The following is a 20,450-nucleotide window of genomic DNA, read 5'->3' as shown; positions in this document are numbered from 1 at the left end:
TCCTCAAAAGCACCGTGCTCTCCGGCCTCGCTGCTCCTCACACGGCACGCACGCTGGCAGCCGGTTTCCTGGGGACCACACTCTCCCGTGAGCATCAGAGGGAAAGGGCCAGGCGCATGCCCGCCAAGCAGGGCCCAGCCAGCGGTGTGCAGACCACCCTGGGGCTCAAGCCAGGGTGAATAGGGACAGGCTCCCCACGCACAGACTAAGGGCTGCCCTCTGCCCCCAGAGCCCTGCCTGCTGGTCACGAAGGTGTGCTGCCCTCTCCGGATTCCACAGCAGCAAAGCCAGGGCTTTCCCTGCCCAGTGCAGATCCCACCAGAGCCCCGCATCTGCCCGGTGGCTCCCACTGAACCAAGAGCAGAAGCCACTGCCCTGGCGTCCACAAAGCCGGGAGCCCTGGCCTGCTCCGGCCTGCGGTCCGCGCTCTCCCAGCTGTCCACCAGCCTCACCACATCCTTCCTTTTTCCCTCCCTCCCCGGCCAAGCTCCCTCCTGCTGGGGGCATTTGTTCCCACCACCTCCTGGGAGGGGTGGTCCCTTCACCCCCGACCCAGACCCCCAGGTGGATTCCTCGTCAGCACTGGTCACCTGGCAGTTCGTTCGTGTGTGTCTGTTTCTTTGTCGATCACTGTCCCCTCGCCTCCCCCACTGCCCAGGGATGCAGCCCCCAGGGCTGAGAGGGGCCCCTATAAGTCTGTGGACAACAGATGGGCTGAGGGCGGGACCTCACACATGGTTCACGTTTATCCGTGTCACTCCCGCCACGAGCCTGTGCCAGCCACAGGCACTGAGGTCCCCAGGTCATTCGTCTCTGCCCCGAACACAGAGTGGGTCGTCTGGCACGTGGTTGGCCCTCGATTCAAGCTGGTAGATCATTAAATAAGATCTATGCCACGTGAGGGCAGTGAAGGTTGGCATTGTGTGCGCACCGGGTGCTTGGCTCCTATGGGGGCCCTTCCCCAGGGGCCTTGGCAAGTCCACAAATGACGACCCAGGTCCTCTCATCTCCGACAAGCCACGTTGGACACCAAGGCTCCAAATCCACAGATCAATGGGCCCCTTCCAGCAGCCATGGAAAACCCAAAGTCTGTCTTTACGTCAAAGCTATGTGGGTTTTCAAAGCATTAAATGGCATGCTTCTTTACAGGCAGCTTGACTTCTGGAAAAGACAACACACATCGCTAGTTGTGGTATTTTTCTAGCCTGTACGACATTAGGGACCTACACCACAGAAGAAGCACCCCAGCTCCAGCGTCACTTCTGGCTCCAGGGCCCTCGTCTACACATGACGCCAAGAGTCTGTCTTGTCTTGAGAGCAGGCGAGGACTCCGGGAGAGCACAGAAGTGCAAGTGCTCAGTGCCGTGCTGCACGTGCCCAGGAAACAAGGGTTTGAAAACACTCTGGATCCAAAATCCCGGTTCTAAGGTCTCGACACTACTCAGGAAGACAGTAGACACACAGATGAACTTCAGCTAAGACAACCATGCATCCTAACGTTGTAAGGGTACCACTTCAAGGACAGAAATAGATTACAGATTTAATAGATTACATCCAGGAGAAGGCAGGCAAAGGATGGTAAATGATGATGATGATGATGACGAAGCAGAAAGTCCAAACATGTCAGTAATCACAGTAAGTATAAACAGTAGTTTAAAATGCAGCCATCTGCTAGATTTCCACGAGACAAACAAAGCTAAAACAGTATGTCACAGAGAGAGACACTGAAGGCACAGGAAAGACACACAGACACCCACAGGAAGGACGCTGGGGTAACAGGTACAGGTGTGAAGTGGACATGCGGGCAAGAGGTCTGGGAGAGATGCAGACAGTGGGCCATGCAACAGGCAGCTCCGTTTGCTGGAATGGTCCAAAGCTGGGCCACGACAGAGCTGGAGGACACGCCTGAGCCACCATGCTCAGTGCTGAGCTCTGACGCGTTTAACTGGAGAAGGACGGAGGCCAGAGGGCCGAGGGCTCGGCGGGTGAGGGTCACCTGCTCTGACAACTAACTGGAACGTGGGGACGTGGAAGAGAGTGAGCCCCCAGCACTTCACACGCAGCAGCAGGTACATGACAGCAGAGCAGCTGCCAGAGCGGGCAGGTCAAGGCCAGGTGTGTGCGAGCAGGTGCGAGGGAAGGCGATGCCGCGGGGAGAGGCGGTTCCAGGGTGTTTTGTTGTCGCTCTTAGTGGAGAAACCATAGACTAAGGATCTGACATAGAGAAACTCGAGTTAGGTAACCACTAAGACAAACACACACTCCCCAGCTACCAGGTCAACAGCACCAATACACAAAACAAGCCCCAGGAAGGCTCAGAACATACACCACATGCGGCAAGAGTGTGTGTCTGTGCTGTGAGCATCTTGCTGCCTGTGCACACATTTTACCCATAACCCCAAATACACAAAATACCGACAGCACAAATCCAAATGGGCTGAGAGCATCCAACACGGGGAGACAGCTTCATGCTGGCTTACAGAGCAAACCCAGCTCTGCTAGGTCTGCGAGAAAGCCCACACACAGCAATTCAGCAGGGCTGAAAATAATGGATAAATGTATACTGGGAAAATGCAAAAGAAAAAAGGAGGGTTCAAAATCTTGGTATCAGACAATAAAATATCAGTCCAAGTGAAATTAAATGAGACAAAGTGGGACTACTTATAATGCTGGAAACAAAAATCCTTAAAGAAGATATAACAGTTTAATATCTACGTGCCAAATAATCCAGCAGCGCTTTCCATAAAGCAGAAATTACCGGGGATGCTGTAGAAACAAATCAGAGCATGCTGAGAACAGGAGACGTCAATAACTCTCTTCCAGCCGAAGAAAGAACAGGTGGTCAAGACGAGACAAAGGCACAGCAGACGTAACAGCAAGTTTAATGAAGTGGATCTTAAGTGACACAGTCGATCCTGGACTGGATACGAGAGAACACACTTCCTCTCAACAGCCCCAGGAACGTTCATGAAAGCGCCCACACATTAAGCAACAAAGAAATTTTCAACAATTTCCAAACAGTAAGTAAAACACAAACAATCTTCCCTGGAAATTAAAAACAAAGTCAGAAAACAGCAAGGGCCTCTCCTTGAAGTGAAAACACTCTCCTCTTAGATGTTCTTCTCCGGGGAAGTGGAAACCAAAGCTGCAGAATTTCTAGGAAACAATGCAAACTAAAGCAGTGCTCAGAGGAAAATTTATCACATTAAATACCTTAAATCTTTAGGAATGAGGGCCGGCCCAGTGGCGCAGTGGTTAAGTGCACATGTTCCGCTTCAGTGGCCCAGGGTTCGCCAGTTCGGATCCCGGGTACAGACGTGGCACCGCTTGGCAAAAGCCATGCTGTGGTAGGCGTCCACATATAAAGTAGAGGAAGATGGGCATGGATGTTAGCTCAGGGCCAGTCTTCCTCAGCAAAAAGAGGAGGATTGGCAGATGTTAGCTCAGGGCTAATCTTCCTCAAAAAAAAAAAAAAACTTTAGGAATGAAAGCACGCAAATAAGAGAGGTGAGCCTCCAAAAAGTTAAAAGAAAACTATGAAGTAACTGAAGGAATTAATAAACGTAAGAGCAAAAAAGAATGAGGTAGAAAAAAGCATTCTAATTAACAGCTAAATTTTAAAAAGCTGGTTTTTGAAGAAAATCAATAAAATAGATGTCATCTATAGCAATAAAAAACTAATCAAGGAAAAGAATAAAAAGGCATAAAAAAGAGGGAATAACCATCAAACGAAAATATAAACATTTTTTTAAAATCATGGAAATAATTGCACATCTCTATGCAAATAAATTTGAAAAACCAGATGAAATCTAGGAGAAAAAAACTTACAAAAAAGTGACCATAGAAAAGATAGAAAGTCTGAGCAGATGTTTTTATAGAATTAAAAGATATCTGTCAGAGTTACCTCTAGTGAAAGATAGCAAACCCAGATGGCTTCACAGGAGAATTCTGCCAATCCTGTAAGAACAGACCATCTTACACTATTTAGCTTTTTCCAGAACACAGAGTAAGAAGGAAAACTACCAAATGCCTTTCCTGAAGCAAGTATGACAGTAAATTCACAATGTGAGAAAGAATGCAGAAGGAAGGGAGGAAGGCAATGTGTCTGAATCCACAGTTCCCGAGTGTGAGGCAAGGACCCCAGGGGTCCCCAAGACCCTGTCAGGGATCTGAGAGTCCTCTGTTTTCCAAATACGTGCTGGTGACGCAGAATTTTTCTTTATGTACCTCAACCAAACGGCACTGCAGCAGACTGAAGGCAGAAGCAGATCATTTCCGCTGTCTCCTATTAGGTCAGATGTTAAAGAGATTTCCTACACTATAAAAACATAAAACAGTGCCAATTCTCCTCACTATATTTTTTTTCAGTTTTGGAAACTACAGTTTTTCTTTATAAAAGAATGTTATTTATGTTAACATGTAATGGGTTTATTGCCGCTATTTTAAGTAAATATTTTTAAATGTTCTCAATGTTAATTTCTAAAACAGTATATATCAACAGCAGGGTTTCTCCACCATGGCACGATTAACATTTTGGACCAGATGCTTCTTGGTTGCTGGGGCTCTCCTGAGCACTGCAGGACATTTAGCAGCATCCCAGGCTTCTACCCGCTAGTTCTATGCATCATCCAGGAGTGACACCCCCCACCACTGGTTACGTCAACCAAAAACATCTCCTGACATTGTCGAATGTCCCTGTGTGTGTGGGGGGGGAATCACCCCTAGTTGAGAACCATAACAGACACAATTCACAAAAACAAAAGCTCTTGGGGGTCCTCAATAATTTTTTAGGAGCATAAAGAGATCAAAAAATTGAGAACCACTGCTCTTTACTTATGAATATAAATACAAAAATTCCTTAAAAAATTAGCACACAGAATCAAACAGCACATTACAAAGACAATACACCACAACCAAGTGGGGTTTGTTTCAGAAATGCAAGGATGGTTTGATAGTAGAAAATCTATTAACAAAATTCATTATTTTTCTTTAATAAGAATGCTGGGCAGATAATTTAACAAAATCCAACCTCACTTCCTGATAAAAACACTCAATAAAGTAGGAGTAATTTAAAATATTGTGCACACTCATCATATGCTTTCCCCTACGGTGATACACTCACTATATAGCTCCCTGTCAGGTGACAATGTCTCAGACCCAAAGTGAGCCTTTACTTAACGGAGAAACACTAGAGGCATTCCAGTGGACATCAGGAACAATACGAAATGCCCATTACTTAACAGGCCAATCACATGCGTGAATATCGATGGAATACTAGCAATAAATATATATTAGCAAACTGACCCTGGCCATGGAGTCACAAAAACAAAGCACCACCATGACCAGGTGTGGTTTATACCAGGGCCCGGGAATGGTTTACTATAGGAATCAGTTACTCTAATGATTGACAGTAAGAGATCAAAGGACAGCAACAACAGATGAAGTTAACACCACTCCTAACATTTAAGGACACCTACCCTCGAGGTGTCAAGTCCTCAGAGAACCTAGTGCAGCCGCTAGGAAAAGACGAGTAAAAAAAAATAAGAGAAATATGGATCAGAAAGAAGAAAACAAGTTTTCATCATTCGTAGATGATACGATCGTCTACACAGAAAATCCGAGAGGTTCTTGAGGCAAGTTGTTGGAAACACCGCGAGTCAGTGAAGTCGCTGGGTGAGAACATCAACAATAGTGCAGCCGCGGCATCGTCTTCCTTCCTCTCTAGGTCTGCTCGCAGCCAGCACGTGTCCTTGACGGAGGTCACTGTCACTTTGGGACAAGAAAGACAGCAAAGTGGCGCTAGAAGTGAGAAGGGCCACACGCGCGGGACATTCATTTGAGGGCAGGCTTGCTCAGACTTGTGCCGCCTCTTCTGCATCTGAGGCTGGAGGTCACGAGCTCAACCACCCCTCCCGGCTTGGTCCTGGTGCTTCTACGGATACGCCTCCCAATTTCAATTCACACGGAAGCAAGTTGGCGAGAACTTAGGCAATACCAAGTGCCAAGTCCCTGAGGGCGGCTAAGACAGCTCGGGGGCTACAGATGAGGTTACCCCGAGACGCTCCACCTCTGCTCTGCCAGAGCCCCTCAGCACAAAGCCACACCAAAGTGGCGAGACGTCTGGGGCTCTGAGGCAGACGTGTGTTCACCAAGAGATAAGGTGCTGCCAGGCAGACAGTGTCTGTGAGACAAGACACAGCACCCTGACACAGTGGCCTCGTGGCCAAGCAGAGTTCGACAGAGGCCATAGACCCACTTCTGCTTCTGCTGTGCCTGCACTTCAGATGCTCAAAGGAAAACAGCTTTCCTCACGAAAGCTGCAGATCCAGGCAATAAAGTGCCTGTAAATGTGCTTGCACATGACCCTGTACATGTGTTCCAACAAGAGGGACACAGTGTGGAGTGTTTCAGAAAACAGGCGCTCCTCAGTAGAGAAGGGATTTGGCCCAGGCCGCCGTCCAGGTAGAGCCTTCCCATCACCCTTGCCGACCTAGGAACAGCACAGACAGAAACGGAGAGCTGGCTCCACACCAGGAGGCAGAGTCCACCTTCCACTGGGTCAGGCGTCCGGGCCAGGCGGGGCTTACTCACGCTACACAGCGCGAGGGCCAGTGTCCCCCCTCTCCACAGACACTGTCTCCACTGCATGTGCCTGATCCCCGCCAGCCCATCAGCAAGAATGAGTATGCCAGTTCAACGCTTTCTGAGCCACATGCTCACTCCAAGCGCTAAAAGCATACTCCAGTTCTAACAAACTGACGATCGGTGACCGTGCTCTGAAATGACCACACAGACATTTCCTGTAACTCGCGCATGTGTGTGTGTACATGTGTAAGTCCATGCATGCTCTTTAGAGCTCGCACACAAAGGAGCCTTGTTAAATGAGGTAGATCGATATGTACTGAAAGACTCCAGGACAAGTTGAAACCAAGTTGCACAGATGTATGCTATGACACATGAATACACTTTTAGAAACCCTGTGTATGTATGTTCTTATGTGTATTTTTACAAGTTCTGGAAGGATAAACCACAAACCATTTATAGTAGCTCCCTCTAGGAAAAGAGTGGGATGGAGTGAAGAATGAAATTTTGATTATTTATTAGATTGGGCTCTGCGTTTAATTTTACAAGCATGTAGTGCTTTTATAATTAAAATTTAAATATTAAGAAAAAAGTTGCTTGCTTCTTTATTAAGCTCTAACCTTTTGTCTCTATAGTAGTTACGACAATCTAATCAATTATCTTGAACACTGATAAGATTTTTTTTTAAGGGAAAAAGTTCACCTTGAAGGATATATGCCTTCTCCAGATACAACCTAGCTGGTCAGAGTCGGAGCCTTTGCTGGGCCCGATGTCACCTTCAGAGCAAAGAGAATCCTTCCAGCAGAGCCACAGCGTGGGGACCCACGGCCGAGCCGGCTGCACCTGGCCCCCGCCCGCCTGCCCTCTCAGGGCGCCCCTGCCCTGTGCCACCCCTCGCCTTCACTGTCAGGCGCCTCCTGCCTCAGGGCCCGGGACTGAGGCTCATGGGGCACGTGGGCCGCAGCAGGGGTGCAGGACCAGCCTGGCCTCCGTCTTGGTCACGACGAAACAACTGTTCTGCAGACAGAGGCTGGGGGTACAAACCTCTACACCTTAAGCCTTGGGGTTCCCTTCACTCTAGAACTCACAAAACAGAGGCACCCCAGCAATCCGAGAGGCTGCCTGCTTCACCCATGGAAGACCACAGCACCACAGACCAGCCTCACCTTCCTCAGAGAGTATTCTGGGTCTCCCGGGGCTCCCAACCCCAGCCACCCTGGGAGCAGAGACCCCGGGCCTCGCTCTGCACCCTCGCACTCCCGGTGGGAGCCCTGGCCCCACCGGGGTCATCTTCAGTAGACTCTGCAGGACAGGGACTAAGCCCTCAGGGCCGAGAGGACCCTTGCTGCCATCCGCCTCACCCCTCCCGCTGCAGAGGGCAGTGCCCATAGCCGGCCGGCAGCGCTGGAAGCAGGGCTCTCGCAGACCCCTGGCCGAGGGAGGAGACGGGGGCCGGGAAGGACGCACGTCGGACAGGCACCGTTGCAATGGCAGGACCCAAGAAAGACGAAGGAAAAGCTTCAAATCATCCAAAGACATGTACAGAAAAATTAGTGGAAAACTAGCTTGAGCTAAATTGCAGTCACAGTTATATAGGAGCGCGGATCTGTTCTGCTGTTTGTGAGTGAAGGGGCCACGGGGCAGAGGGACGAGCTATTTTGCGCAGGGGCCACGCGGAGCGGCCTGCTCGGGAACGCTCCGTCCCAGGGCCCTATGGATGCCCAGAACAAGCTCCGCCAGCTGGGGTCCTCCGCCCGCCGGGCTTTTCCCACCAGCCTCCTGCTCCAGGGCAGCACCTGCTCCTGTCTGTGGGGCTGGCACAGGACGAGACAGCCGGCACAAGCGGCTACCAGGACCCCAGGACCTGGCAGGGACAGGATGGACGCAGCCTGCCCTCAGGGCCCGGCAGGGGGCTCTGAATCCTGCGCGGCCCTTGCGCGTGAGGGCAGGGAAATCGTTTATGCGGAGACCCCACCCACGAAGAATAGGATTCGCTCAACACGGGCGGGAAGAGAAGGGAATAATGAGGGATTTTTAAAGTGGTCAGTGCGGAGCTGACATGCATAATAATAATAGTTTTCCACGGTGACTGGGACCAGGCCACAGCCCCACGACGCTCCAGCGCCCACCGTCCCACCACTGTCACCTTCAGTGCTTTGTCATTTTAGCTATTCTGCTTCTGGACAGACATGACGTTGGTGGTTTTTAATTTTCATTTCTCTTATAACTAATTAAGTTGTGCACCTTTCCAGAAGTTTATTAGACATTGGACATCTTCTTTCGAGAGGTGCTGGTTCAAGTCATAAATGAATGATTTGCCTCAAAGTTCAATACTGACGGTTACTAGTGGGGGGGACCTGTTTTGCTATATCATTCTGGCTTCTTAAAAGTGGTCAATTGTGGTCAATTCATCTACGACAAAGGAGGCAAAAATATCCAGTGGGGAAAAGACAGGCTCTTCAACAAATGGGGTAGGAGAACCAGACAGCCACACACACAAGAATGAAACTGGACCACTAGCTCACGCTGTATACAAAAAGAAACTCAAAATGGATTAAAGAGTTAAAGGTAAGATCTGAAACCATAAAACTCCTAGCAGACAATATAGGCAGTAAACTCTTTGACATCGGACTTAGCGATATTTTTTTTGGATCTCTCACCTCAGGCAAGAGCAACAAAAAGCAAAAATAAACAAGTGGGACTACATCAAACTAAAATCTTCTGCATAGCAAAGGAAACCATCAACAAAATGAAAAGGCAATCTACTGAATGGGAGAAAATATTTGTAAGCAATATATCCAATAAAGGGTTAATATCCAAAATATATAAAGAATTCATACAACTCAATATCAAAAAAACAGTCTGATTAAAAAATGGGCAGAGTATCTGAAAAGACACTTTGTTCCAAAGAAGACATACATACAAATGGCCAACAGACACATGAAAAGATGCTCAACATCACTGATCATCAGGGAAATGTAATCAAAAACACAATACCACTTCATACCTGTTAGAATGGCCATTATCAAAAAGATAAGAATTAACAAGTGTTGCTGAGGATGTAGAGAAAAGCGAACCCTTGGGCATTGTTGGCCAGAATGTAAACGGGTGCAGCCACAATGGAAAACAATATAAAGGTTCCTCAAAAAATTAAAAATAGAACTACCATATCATCCAGCAATTCCACTTCTGAGTATATATCCAAAGAAAACAAAAACACTATTTCAAAAGGATATTTGCACCCCTAGGTTCATTGCAGCATTATTCACAATAGCCAAGACACAGAAACAACCTAAGTGTCCACTGATGGACGAATGGATAAAGAAGATGTAGTGTACGCATACAGTGGAATATTACTCAACCATAAAAAAGAATGAGATCTTGCCATTTGCAACAACACAGATGGACCTAGAGGATATTTTGCTAAGTGAAATGTCAGATAAATACCATGTGATTTCACTTACGTGTGGAATCTAAAGCACAAAACAAATGAACAAACAAAATAAAACAGAAACAGGCTCAGTGATGCAAAGAACAAACTGATGGTTGTCAGAGGGGAGGAGGTGGAGGAATGGGCAAAACAGGTAAAGGGGATTAAGAGTGCAAACTTCCAGTTATAAAACAAGCACGGGGACGGAATGCACAGCACAGGGAATACAGTCAATGATACTGTCTGGTGACAGATGGTGACTAGATTTACTGTGGTGATCACTCTGTAATGTATAAAAATATCAAACCATTATGATGTGCACCTGAAACTAATATTGTATGTCAATTACACTTCAGTTTTAAAAAAAGTGCTAAGTTATATATGTGTAACTGAAAGTCGTTTCGTTTCGTAAATGTTGAGTTAATCACCAGATGCTTGGTTATAAATCTGATCTGGGAATTTCCCTTAGTTATTACTAGTCCTAAAAAGCATACTGTTTTCAACTCGCCATTCTCCTGCCCACTGTTTTGCCCAGCCCTCAATTGTTACAGAACTCTGCGGTCCCCGTCCCCACAAATGAGGGAGATCATTTCTAACTTCCCCAAATTCCATCTTTTTGGGAGAGGTCTGGCTGATGACTAGTCACCCTCAGCCACCCTCCCCCAGAAACAAACCATCGTGGACGACGCACGTCTGCCGTGCACAGTGCACTGTGCTCACAGATCCGAGCCCCCGGTGCCACCCCCAGCCCTGGCTGGCCGTCGCAGGCTGCACCCGGGCTCCAGCACCTCCGGCCCCACTGTGAGGAGGATCCTCTGAGCCCTCAGCTCAGCTACTGCCCGATAACGACCAAAAGGGAAGGAACACACTGAGACTCGCTTGAGGATACAATATCGTCTGATTTTCTTGTGCACAGAACAGCAGCCTGCAACAATTTAACAGTCGACACCATAAGCTACCTATTATTAAATCAATAACAAGCAAAAAAAGCAAACAAACTTGTTGATTCAGAATGTTGGCGACAAAAGGCTCAAAGTGCTAGTTAGCAGAGAGCTGCCATGTGTATCACATTTATGTTACCAGTTATCAAACACGCACTCATACTGAAACACTGAAATCTGAAGAGACGCTGAACAAGGTAATTTTAATTTGACAACTAAGGAGATACCGCTGTGCTCGATTCATATATTTGAGCAACATTATTTTAAACAAGTCATGACTATAAATGTAAAAAGTACGAGGCTGGCATCGGGTTGCATCAATCCTGCTCGTATCCGAAAAGCCTGTTTTACGACTAGCAGCTCTGAGCGCACTATCCGGTGTAATTACGACGCAGGGGGTCACATTCCCTGCCCACTGAGGATGGGGACCGTGAGGTGAACTCGCAAACTTTCAGATGTAATTCTGGGACTCACTCTCTGCAGAAAGCACTTTATCACTGTTTGGTTTTGAGGTAACATTGGTGTATAACACTGCATAAATTTCAGGTTTCCAACACGGTGTAGTGTATACAGAACTTGAAATACAGTGATGTACACCAGAGAGTGTATATAGTGATGCGCCCAGAGAGGTGCTCGAGGCTTGAGGAATATAAAAGGAACCTGTTGCTGCGTCACCTGATAGCAGCAGATCCCAAGAGTGAGTGTGGGCGCAGAAGGGGGGTCAGCATGGACCTGAAAAGATGGTCCTGGACCCCGTGGGGTCAGGACACAGGAGAACAGGGGAGAAGCGCTTGGGTCACCAGAGGTCACTCTGCGAGATGGGCTCTGTCCTCAGGCCGGGATGAACGAGGTCCCCCAGTGTGTGCTCTCCGCCAAAGCCGCTGGTTATCACCGGGCCTCCCGAGGATGCTCTTAAAGGAGCAGACCGCCCCATGGCACCAGGTTCTCCCTCTCCTGGCAAACGTGTCCACCGACCACCAGGTCATACAGCCGCCTGTGGGCGTCTAAACTGGATGGCTACACCCATCTCACAGAGACACACGGACCTCGGGGTCTGCTAGCAAAGACCAGGTCCACTGCTGCGCTGAAACCTCTGCCACACAGACGCCCTCGGACCCAGCAGCATCGTCACTTGGTTCCTCAGCTCATCCCACAGGAAAGAACAGAAGGGGAAACTGTATTACCTGAACTTTTTCATTTGGATTTTGGACAAGTGGGAACTGATTATGATAAATATCCTTTGGTTAGAAGAAAACTTTAAAGTACACAGCACTTCAGAAAATTAATCAACCATGCATTAAGGCCTCACTGTGCCCACATGGTCGTTCAGTGTCACTGAAGCTGTGTCAAGGCGGATGGACTTCTGCATCTACCAGCAAGAGCCAGGGCCAGATCGCTGAGGAGGGACTGGCTCCAGGGCACAGAAACACACACACACACACACACACACACACACACCCGGCTCAGGCGTCCGGCTCCTCTTCTCCTGACTCACTGAGGCACAGGGTCAGCAGGGCCAGCAGGAGCAACTGTCCTTAGGTTTCCGACTTGAAGGCCTGGAAGTGGAAGGCACAGACACAGAGAGACAGACGTAGTCACGGCAGACTGGAAAGACAGGCGGTGACTGAAGTACGTGCAAAAGGACTCAGGTCGGGGAAACGGACAACTCCGAACACACTTGATTTCCCGATGAACTGAATCTTCCACCGACTTAAGCAAACACCAGAGACACAGCCCACTGGGGCCTTTTCGAGGGCGGTTATTTCCCACTGCCTGATAAGGAGGCCCAACAGATGGCTCCTCGCTTAACAGACGCAGAGAGATCCCGTGGTCACGCCCAGAAAAGACTGCCAAGCAATTTCAGTCTCCCCGCCGGCTCTGGAACAGCTGAAGGTGGGGGGCATCCTGCCATGCGGAGCACAACAGCCTCCAGGCCTCTGGGGCCCTGGACCGAAGACTGCATTTCCGGGCGCAGCAACTGTGCCTGTCGCCGTGTGCACTCTCGCTCCCTCCCAAGCCCAGGCCCTGTGTGGAGCTCCTTCCAGGCCACCCAGCGCCTCCAGCACAGCCTCGGCCTGAGAGCAACAAAGCAAAACCCCAGGCTGACTGGCTAATTTTGGTCCTTGTTTTTTAAAATTGTGGTAAAATATACATAAAATTCACCATTTTAATCAGTTTTTTCTTTTCTTTCTTCTTTTTTTTTTCTGAGGAAGATTGGCCCTGAGCTCATATCTGTGCCAATCTTCCTCTGTTTTATGTGGGATGTCACCACAGTGTGACCTGACAAGTCGTGCTAGGTCTGCGCCCAGGGTCCAAACCTGTGAACCCCGGGCCACTGAAGTGGAGCACGCAAACTGAACCACTACGCCACCCGGCCAGCCCCGCGTTTTAACCATTTTTAAGCACACAGTTCAGTGGCATTTGGCACATTCACATTGTTGCACAAGCATCACCACCACCCAACTCCAGAACTTTCCATCTTCTCAAACTGAAACTGTCCCCATTAAACAGTAACTGCCCACCCTGCCCTCCCCCAGCCCCAGACACCCACCCTTCCACTTTCTGTCTCTGTGGATTTGACTCCATTAGGACCCACATAAGTGGAATCATACAGTATTTGTCCTTTTGTGACGGGCTTATTTCACTCAGCATGATGTCCTCAAGGTTCATCCACGTCGTAGCAGGTGTCAGAATTTTATTTGTTTTTAAGGCTGAATAATATTCCATTGCATGTCTATACCACACTTTCTCTTCTAGAAATCTTATAGTTTTAGCTTTCACATGTAGGTCTGTGATGCCTTTTGAGTTAATTTGTAAGATGAGATGAAGTAGGGCGAAGGTTTGACATTTGTGCATCTGAGTGTCCAGCAGTCCTGGCACCGCTGGTTGAAAATGCTGCTGCTTCCCCATTGAATTCCACCGGCACTTCTGTTGGGAATGAACTGGCTGTAAATGCGCGGGTTCGTTCTTGAAATCTATTCCATTCCACTGACCTTCCAGAACGTCTAGTTACTGCAGCGAGAGAGAAAGTCTTAAATCTTGGCAGTTTTTCTGCCTCTTCAAAATGATTCTGGCTATTCTAGATCCTTGGATTTCCATGAAAATTTTAGAATACGCTTGTGAATTTCTACAAAAAACTTTGCCAGGATTTCTATTGTGATTGCATTGAGTCTATACGTCAATTTTGGTGGAATTGACATTTTAATAACATTGGGGCTTCTGGTCCATTAATACAGCACAGCTCCCCATTTATATAGGTCTTCTGTAATTTCTCTTGAGACTTTTTTTATTATATTTATCCAAGAATTTCATATTTTGGATGCTATTGTAAATGGTGTTTTTAATTGTTCGATGCTAGTATTGGAAATAAAATTAGTTTTGTTATATTGACCTTGTATCTTGTAAATTCACTGAACTCATCTGTTGGTGCTAGTAGCTTTTTTGTAGAGTTCTGAGGACTTTCCACATAGACCATCACGCCCTCTGTAAAGAAAGACAACTGAACTTCTTCTCCATTCTGTCTATCTTTTATCTCCTTTTCTTCCCTACTTTTCCCATATAATGTTGAATAAGAGTGGTGAGAGCAGCCATCCCAGTCTTAGAAAGAAAGTTTTTGGTCTTTCACCACCGAGTATGATGTTAGCTGTGGGTTTTCCTAGATGCCCTTTATTAGATCAAGGACGTCCACTTCTACTTTAGTTTGCTGAGAATTCTTTTTTACCACGAATGAGCATTACATTTTGTCAAGTGTTTGTTTTTTTTTCTTGCACAGTCACTTTTTTGGGACAGTTATATGGTTTTTCTTTTTTCTGTCTGTGAATATAATGAATTACAGTGACTGATTTTGAATTTTAAACCAACCTTGCATTCCTGGGATGACCCCCGCCTGCTTCTAAGGCAGTCTCCTTTTCATATAGTGCTGGATTTGATTTGCTAAAACTTTCTAATTCATGAAGGGTTTTGTTCGTGAGGGACACTGGGCCACAGCCTTTGTCTGGTTTTGGTGTCGGGGTGATGCTGGCCTCGTAAAATGAGTTGAGAAGTGTTCCTTCCTCTTCTAATTCCTGGAGGATTTTGTGTAGAATTAGGATTATTTCTTTCTTAAATGTTTGATAGAATTCACCAATGAAGTCATCTGGGCCGAGAGTTTTCTTGTTGGAAGGTTTTTATATAAAAATTTAATTTTTTGATAGATACAGGGTTATCAGGTTATCAAATTTGACTTAGTGTCTTAGTGATCTGTATCTTTCCAGGAATTTGTCCACTTCATCTATGTTGTAAAATTCCCTGGCATAAAGTTTTCCGTAATATTTCCTTACCACCATTTTAAGATCTGTGGGAGGTGTAGTGATTTCTCCTCTCTCATTTCTAATTTTGGGAGATTTCTCTCTCTCTCTTTTTTTTCTGATCAGTCTAACTAGGGGTTTACCAGTTTTAACGATCCTCTCAAAGAACCACCATTTGGTTTCATCGATTTTTTCCTCTTGTTTGTTTTCTATTTCATTGATCTCTGCTCTTCGTTATTTCTTTCTTTTGTGAACTTTCCCTGAAGGTCAAAACTTAAATCACTGATTGAGAACAGTTTTACGTTCTAATATAATCATTTAATGCTATAAACTCTTCTCTAAGCACTGTTTTACCGGCATTCCACTAATTCTGATACATTGGGTTTCAACTTTCACTCAGTTCAAAATGTTGTCTAACTTCTTTGTATTTCCTCCTTGACCCATGAGCTATTTAGAAGTCTGTTCATTTTGTTTTCAAATATTGGGGGATTTTTCCAGATATCTTTCAATTACCGATCTCTAGTTTAATTTTCTATTGGTCAGAGAAAATACTTTGTATGGTTTCAGCCCTTTCTCATTTACTGAGGCTCATTTTACGGCCAGAATTTGGTCTGTCTGGGTGAATGCTCTACGTGCCCTTGCAAAGAATGCGTGCTCTGCTGTTGTTGGGCGGGGGGCTCAACTCCCCAGACTGGGCGACGGCACTGTTCAAGTCTTCTGGACCTTTACTGAGTTTCTGTCTACTTGTTCTGTCAATCATTGAAAGAGGAGTCTTGAAATCTCCAGCTACACCTGTGCATTTGTCTATTTCTCCTTTCAGTTCTATCAGTTTTTGCTCCATACATTTTGAAGCTCTGTTATTAAGGGCACACATATTCAGTAAGTTACATTCTCTTGATGAACTGACCCCTTTCATCATTATAAAATATCCTTCTTATTCCTGGAAATATTTCTTGCTCTGAAATCTAACTTGTCTGATACCAATATATCCACTTTGGCTATCTTTTGATTCACGTTCACATGGTCTATCTTTTTCTAATCTTTTATTTATTTATTAGCCCTGAGCTAACATTTGCTGCCTATCCTCCTCTTTTTGCTGAGGAAGACTGGCCCTGAGCTAACATCCGTGCCCATCTTCCTCTACTTTATATGTGGGACGCCTACCACAGCATGGCTTGACAAGCCGTGCCATGTCCACACCCGGGATCTGAACCAGTGAATCCCGGGCCACCAAAGCAGAACGTATGCACTTAACTGCTGTGCCACTGGGCCGGCCCCTAATCTTTTATTTTTAACCTATCTGTGTCTTTATATTTAATGTGAAGAGCACTTTTACCTAATCTTTTTTATCTGGTCTGACACTCTTTGACAAAATGCCTTTTATTTGGAGTTTTCAGGCCAGGGACATTTGATGTGATGGTCAGTATGGTTGGGTTGAAACCTACCATCTTTCTATTTGTTCTATCTGGGTTTGTTTGTTTCATTTTTTTCCTTCCTTCTGTCTTCTGGATTAGCGATTTTTCTGATGATTCCATTGTATTTCCATTCTTGGCTTATTAGCTGCCCCTCTTTGCTGTTTTTTTAATGGCCGCCCCGGGGTTTACACTGTGCCTCTCCACTATATCACGGTCTACCTTCCAATTCCATTATAGCACCTCACGTGCATTTTAAGAACTTTAAACAATCTCCATTTTCTCCCTCCTAGATGCTATATTCCTGTCATACCTCTTACTTCTACTTATATTACAAACTCTAGAAAACATTGTTATTACTTTTACCTTAAACAGTAAAATACCTCTTTTAAAGGACGTTTTTCAAATGAGAGGACAAACGTCTTTTCTATTTGCCTGCACTTCTGCTGCTCTTTATTCCTTCAGATCTGAATTTCCACCTGGTATCATTTCCTCTTTATTTCCTAGAGTGCAAGTCTGCTGCTGAGAAATTCCTTCAGTCTTTGAAGGTGTGAAAAAGTCTTTATATCTTGCCTTCACTTTGGAGAGATATTCTGTTGGCTGCAGAACTGTAGGTTGAAGCTTTTTTTTCTTTCTGTATTTTAAAGATGCTCCTCCATCGTCTTCTGGATTGCACAGCTTCTGATGAGAAGTCTGCTGCCATTTCATCTTTGTTCCTTTGTTGCACTATTTGGTCTTTGCATATCTTCCATTTTCTCCTCCTCTTGTCCTTATTTCCTGTGTCACCGAACACACGTGCATATTTATAACGTGCATTTCACATTATTCTCCTGCTTATTTGGATGGTGAATAATTTTGATCGGCTCCTGGGCATCGTAAACTTGACATGCTGGAGGCCGAGTTTTGATGTTGTCCTTAAATATTGCCAGCCTTTGTTTTGGGATGTTGTGAACTCACTTAGCATCAGTTTGGTCCTTTCAAGCCTTGCTTTACGCTTCCTTCAGGTGAGTCCTGAGCAGGCCTGCGTCCAGGGCTCAGGGGATGACCTTTGAGGACTCTACCTGACGACCCCTGAATGGTGAGGTCTGGTTCCACCCAGCTGGTGAGACACACGATTCATTCCCAGCCCTGTGTGCCCACAGTAGCTGCTTCTCCTCCTCTCAGGGCCCCCCCACATGTTGGTGGTATTTGCACACACACCCAGATGGATACTCAGCCAAAGACTAGAGGCCCCCTCAGCTCTCAGAGCTCTTCTCTAGGCAGCCCCACCCTCTCCAGCACGTTCTCCATACATTCTAGGCTTTGTGGAGCCCCTCAGTGCCAGACTCTGCCTACACCCAGTCTTGGGCCCCCTCTCCCTGTGCTCAGGTGGACCCTGCAGGCAGAAAGCTGGGGGGCCAAGGGCTCCCTTTGCTCCTCCCCTCTCCGGGGATCACCGTCCCGTGCTCCTCCTGGGCAGTGTCTGAAATCTGTAGCCTCGAGTTCTGCTGTTTGGTTTTCCAGGTGCTGGAGGTGGGATGTGAAATCTGGTCCCTGTCATCCCATCATGGCTGGAAGCGGAGGAGGGAATCTTGCATTTTTAATTCCATTTTTCACTAACCCAAAATGGGCATCTCTAATGGATTGGACCAACGTATGTTATCTGAGAAGCACTGACTTGTACATCTAAAGCAGAACCTCAGTCTCCAGAAAATTCCTGCCTACGGCACAGCTAATCGGCGCCGTCCTTGAAAAGAACAAAAACACCCACCTTTTCCTCCCCTTGCGGGTCACGTACTCTCAATGGAAGCCTCGCAGCAAAAGCACGTGTGCTGGTCTAGAATACAGCATCAGGACGATCTGCCTGCCCATGTCCGTCTAGCATGGCGGAGAGCCCGCAGTCAGTCAGCCAGGAGACGAGGCAGGACCCAAACGTGCACTCGGTAACGCCCAGATGCTCAAGGCCCTTCTTCTCAGCTCATTCTCTCTTCCCAATTTATTCAGTAAGGACAGAACATCACTGACAGTTGCGAATAGCTCACCACTTCACGTCACCTTTTCTCCCTCTGACCTAGGGCTGGGGCAGAAGGAGCTGCACAGAAGAGGCGATGCCTGAGAAACCTTAAGAGATGCCCAGAGGTCGTCCACCACGTGGAGCAGGTGGGGGCGGGCGAGCGCAGGGCTGCAGCATAGAGCAGGACGCAGTCTCAGAACCACCGCAGGGTTTTGCTCACGAGGAGAGGCACATGCTGCAGTGGGAGGCAGGGCCTTGGCCTTGCTTCATGGTAGGCACGAGGCATTGGGTAAGGCAAGAACATCCTGGCATTCAGTCACAAAGAGCTCAGGCTTCCAAGAGACCTTTCTACATTCTGGGTACAAATCCTTTGTCAGATATGTGATTTGCAAATATTTCCACCCATTCTGTGGGCTGTCTTTTCACTTTCTTGATGGAGTCCTTTGAAGAACAAAGGTTTTTAATTTTGAGCTTAAAAGAAGCCAGAGAAAAAGGCAGGTTACCTTCAAAGGGAGACAGCCTGACAATGACTAATATTGAAGGCCTGCGCGACCGCATCCATGCGCCACAAGAACCTAACTGCCCACCTCGAACTCGACAGCCAGCGAGCTCACCTCTGAAGGAGCAGGAAAACCAACACCTTCAGACAAACCCACGCAGTGAGGGTTTGCCACCCGGGGAACCTCTCAGAAGGCATGTCCAACGCACGCACACTTCAGGCAGGGGCCAGGGATCAGGCGGAAGGTCAGAGAGGCAGAAAAGAGTAAAAAGCAAAGAAAGTGGCAAATATGTGTACAAATCCAAAACCAGAACTAAGGCTGATATCACCGCAGCGACGTCTTGTAAGGTTAAAAAAGTTAAACACACGACGATGCACCCGTGGGGGGGGGGGGGGGCGCGTTCTCAGGCCCCTGGGTCTTCCTGAACCGTAAAGGATTGCTTAATTCTAGATTTTTGATAAGTAAGAATGTTGTAATTTGTGGGGAAACCATCCAAAGAACAGAAAGAGTCTATAACTTCCAAACTGGAAGAGCGCAAAACAATGAAAGGATCAATAAGCACTCTAGAAAAGCAGGAAAGGAGGAGGAAAGGGGGAGAGCTAGCCCAGATGAAACAGTCAGCAGGTACGTGGCGGGGTGCAAACGCACTCCTGTCGGTACTACGTTTAAGGTGAAACGGGTAAACGCTCCAGTTAAAATATTTTTAATTGCCAGACTTTAAAGAAAAAGATTGTCAAACTTCCGTTAAAGAAAAAAACTTTCCTCACATGCTGTTTACAAGACACGTTTAAGACAGAAAGATACAGAAAGGTTAAAAATAAAAGAATAGGAAGGGCTATACAAGCCAACACGAACCAGAGGCAGCTGTTCGGCTGCGAGAAGTTCAGACAAAGTAGAGTTAGAGGCGGAAAGCAGGAGAAGTGACCAGAAGATCATAATAATAGACTCTTCATTCACAAGGAAGACGCGACAATGTTAACACTGTAGCACCAATGACACAACCTTCAAATACAGAAAGCAAAACCTGAGAGAAGTGCAAGAATAAACTGACAAATCCTGAGACTCTAACAGACTCTCTCAGCGACTGACAGGACAGGTAGACACGAGAAATCAATAAGATACAGGAGTTAGCAAACATTTTCTGGAAAAAGCCAGAGAGTAAATATTTTAGATTATTCCGGCCAAATGGTCTCTATCGAGGTCATAGTGCAAAACAGCCACAGGCAACACCTAAACCAGCAGCTGTGGCTGGGATCCCATAACATTCTCTCTCTGCAAACAGGTGGCAAGCAAGATTTGGCCCATG

At 46.8% G+C, this 20,450-nt stretch overlaps 1 protein-coding gene across 2 annotated transcripts in view; it reads right to left on the bottom strand.

Annotated features, from left to right (window-relative positions):
* The window catches only part of AGPAT3 (1-acylglycerol-3-phosphate O-acyltransferase 3), a 98,414-nt gene that overhangs the window by 60,444 nt on the left and 17,520 nt on the right, over window positions 1–20,450 (bottom strand). Inside the window, exon 1 of one of the 2 annotated variants that reach the window (XM_070597480.1) lies at window positions 12,412–12,654. The exons of the other annotated variant lie outside the window; for it this stretch is intronic. The gene's annotated coding sequence lies outside the window, so the exon portion shown is untranslated. Of the gene's footprint in view, window positions 1–12,411; window positions 12,655–20,450 lie in introns of those variants that run through there. 2 annotated transcript variants of the gene reach the window in all.

This window comes from Equus przewalskii, chromosome 27, assembly GCF_037783145.1.
Source record: "Equus przewalskii isolate Varuska chromosome 27, EquPr2, whole genome shotgun sequence".
In the NCBI taxonomy this organism is placed as follows: Eukaryota; Metazoa; Chordata; class Mammalia; order Perissodactyla; family Equidae; genus Equus; species Equus przewalskii.
Note: the sequence above shows the minus strand (reverse complement) of the source record. Positions and strands in the feature narration are given on the sequence as shown.